This window comes from Lepidochelys kempii, chromosome 10 (assembly GCF_965140285.1).
Source record: "Lepidochelys kempii isolate rLepKem1 chromosome 10, rLepKem1.hap1, whole genome shotgun sequence".
NCBI lineage: Eukaryota > Metazoa > Chordata > Testudines > Cheloniidae > Lepidochelys > Lepidochelys kempii.
The window spans coordinates 46,636,814-46,640,522 of NC_136389.1; the positions used below are offsets into that span (position 1 = coordinate 46,636,814).

The window sequence follows — 3,709 nt, forward strand, 5'->3', positions numbered from 1 at the left end:
CTGTGCTGCCAGTGAGTGCTGGGGGGCAGTTCCCCTCTGCCCCCAAAGCAGCCCCGCTCCCCCCCCGTGCAGAGGCCTGGGGCCCCACAGTACCCCACCCCACTGCGGGCCCCACAGGGGAGCTGCGTAGGGCCCCAGAATAGCTAAGGACGGCCCTGCTGGCATGTGGCCGGAGATCCTGCAAGCCAGTGCTGTATCGGACTGTGAGCACAGGGCCTGGAGGATGAACACTGCAGGCCACCTGGAGAAGGAAAGGGAGGAGAGGAGAGAGGCCCAGGAGTCCCAGCCAGAAAAGGAGAGGGAGATGCACCAAGACATAGTGGGGCTTCTCAGGCAGCCAACACAGATGCTACAGACACTAGTGACACAGGTTCAACCATCCCATGGTCGCCTCCCTCTGAAGTTCACTGAGAACTCGATATTGAGACCTTCCTATACCCCCCTCAACTTTCCACGTGGCATCAGGAGTCGCTGCACTATCCCTCCCACTGCTCCCCGGGGACATTAAAGACAATTACAGCTTCACATACGCTGACCTGTGAAAGCCACAGTTGGTGTGTATAGCTGACAAGGACATGAATGTTCTTTCCCCTTCATAAGTTCTGGGCAAAGACTAGGGACCCAACAGTTATTATATTGTAAAATCTCATGATTTTTTAATGTCAGACTCCGATATTTGAACATTTCAGCTTGTCAGTACTGAAATTTCATTGTAATGGTAATGCTGTTAGGCCATGATGCACTTTCTGTGCTTGTCAATCTGTATTTCCATCCAATTTGATTTGTGCTTTGAAAAATGGTTTGTAATTAACTTGCCATTGCATTGATTTTAACGTTTCCACCAGAGTCATATTCGCTTGTTCTGTGTGAGAAAGTTACAAATGAGAGGTCTTTGGAGTAAAACGTGAAAATAACCTGTCCAGCTCCTTCCTGACAGACCTTCTTCTGACAAAAATGCCAAAGAAATTCAGGAACACTAACCAAAGCATAAAAAATCTGCAGAGGGATGAGGGGGGAGAAGGAGAATAAGAAATAGAGAGAAGGTCATGAATGATCTCCTGTTATAGTTAAAAGGAGTAATTTTCAGAAAGTTGTGAGCAACTGAAAATTTGGCATTAAAATAAAAATCCTGATCTAATCTTAACTCTGGTAGGAAACACTGAAGCTAGTTACATGATAGCTAATACTCAGGGGGGAAACATTCTGCACAGTGTCCAGTGGATGCACAAGCAGGATGCAATCTTCTATAGGTATTTCCATTTTTACAACTCAAAGACACAAAAAGGCCACAGGGTGGCAGCAGAGAGTGATGAATAAGATAGCAAAGTCAGTGCAATTCTTCCTGTTAGCTATTTCCATTTTGAATAATAAAATGCAAACAGGAATCAGCACCATGGTGTGGCTGGAATGGCTGCAGGTCAGAGTGGTGCCAAAAACGCATGGCTGGCAGAAGCGACATACAGAGAGGGCATGGTGGGGGGATGGTCAAGCGTCCCACAGATTGGCCTGCTTGGTGCGGGGACGAAAGGAGGCACTGTCAAGATTGTTCTGAATTCTAATCCTGTCCTCCAAAGTGCTTGCAACACCTCCCACCTTAGTGTCATCTGTAAATTTTGTAAGTATACTCTCCACTCCATTACCCAAGTCATTAATGAAAATATTGAATAGTACCAGACCCAGGACTGACCCCAGGAGATCCCACTAGATACTCTCTCCCCGTTGGACAGTGAATCATTGATAACTACTCTGAGTACGATCTTTCAGCCAGTTGTGTACCCATCCTGTAGTAATTTCATCTAGACTGCATTTCACAAGTTTCCTTATGAGACTGTTATGTGGGGCCATGTCAAAAGCATTACTAAAATCAAGATATATAATGTCTACAGCTTTCCTATTATCCACTAGGCCAATAACGCTGTCAAAGAATGAAATTGGGTTGGTTTGGCATGGTTTCTTCTTGATAAATCCATGCTGGCTATTCCTTATAACCCTATTATCCTCTAGGTGTGTACAAATTGATTAATAATTTGTTCCAGTATCTTTCCAGGTTTTGAAGTTAGGCTGACTGGTTTACAATTTCCCAGATCTTCTTTGTATATATCTACACTGTAATTAGACACCCACAGCTGGCCCTCGCCAGCTGACTTGGGCTCAGGCTAAGGGGCCATTTAACTGTGGTATAGGCGTTCGGGTTTGGGCTGCAGCCCAAGCTCTGGGACTCTCCCAGCTTGCAGAGTCCTAGTGCCTGGGCTCCACCTAAAGCCCGAATATCTACACTGCAATTAAACAGCCCCTTATCCTAAGCCCCAAGAGCCCAAATCAGCTGGCATGGACCAGCTGGAGGCTTTTAATTGCAGAGTAGACATACCCTTAGTCCCCCATTTTAAGTACAGGTACTACGTTTGCCCTTCTCAAGTCCTTTGGGACCTCACTTGTCCTCCACAAGTTCTCAAAGATAATCACTGATAGTTCAGAGATTGCTTTCTTTATCCTGGATGGCTCACCTCTATCCCAGTTTAGAGATAGTCACATAATGACTTTGGTAGGATAAAGGAGCAGGCTACAGACTGAAAGGACCCTGCGGGTTTGTGCCTTTATCGGCTTCTCAGTGCAGGGACCATCTGTGCTGCGTACAATGCCTAGCACAATGGGTTTCCAATCTTAACTGAGTGCCTACCTACTACTGAGATCCAAAAATAAATACCAAAAGATATTCTGCAGCATACAGTTGAGCACAGGGTTTTCCTAATTCACATGTACTGGTCCGCGTGCTTTTTTAAGACTTAAAGCCAAGCAAATACATTCTTAGATGAGCAGCCATACTACTGCCAAAAATGTGTCCATTTACCCAAATAAATTAACTTTCCGCTGTAGCCACCGGCCCCGCCCCGCGGCTTGGATCCTCGGAGCGGCCCAGGCCGCTCCGCGCGCGAGGGAAGCGGTGCCAGGCGGGACAGCGAAGGCCGCAGTCGACCAAACCGGCCCCCCATGGCCGCGACCCCAGCGCAGGCGCAGGAAGGGCTGCCGGCCACACCGCCCACCATAGCCCCGCCCTTCCCGTTGAGAGGAGGCTGCGCGCGCCTGACTACAGGGAACACGCACCAGCTGCTCACGCCTCATGACGCTTCCGGCTCGCCCCGCCTCCCTCTCCCAAATCCATTGGCTTTGCGCTCCGCCACCTAGAGCTCGCGCCCTTCCCATTGGGGGCCGCATGCGCAGTGGCTGTTCTGGAGGCGGTTCTTAGAAAGAGCAAGACAGAACAATTTGACCGGCCTCGCCCTTGTGACGTCATCAGCGCCGCTCTGAAGGGAGCGGGCGCCAGACGCTTGCTATAGGGCCCCAGTAGCTCGCCGTGATCGTATAGTGGTTAGTACTCTGCGTTGTGGCCGCAGCAACCTCGGTTCGAATCCGAGTCACGGCATCGCTTTGACAGCGATATCACGGCATGTGGGCGCGGATAGCTTTTTACTGGGCGGGTTGCAGACCAGGCAGCGCCAGCGTCTTAGTGGGGGCACCCAAGCACAGCCAGCCTGTTACTGGGTTGGGGGGCACCCAGGCACCGCCAGCCTGATATGGTGTTGGAGACACCGGGACACAGCCATGATGATGGGGGCGCTAAGGCAGGGCCAGACTGTTACCAGGGCAGGGGGAACCTAGGCAGGGCCATCCTTTCCCCTCCGGGTTCAGCTTTTTAGCTCTCTGTGAGTGT

General features: G+C 50.0%; 1 non-coding gene across 1 annotated transcript; it reads left to right on the top strand.

Annotated features, from left to right (window-relative positions):
• Nucleotides 1–3,349: 3,349 nt before the first annotated feature.
• On the top strand, nt 3,350–3,421 carry TRNAH-GUG (transfer RNA histidin (anticodon GUG)). Its single transcript has one exon. It is a non-coding gene; the product is annotated as a tRNA-His (tRNA).
• The last annotated feature ends 288 nt before the right edge of the window (nt 3,422–3,709 follow it).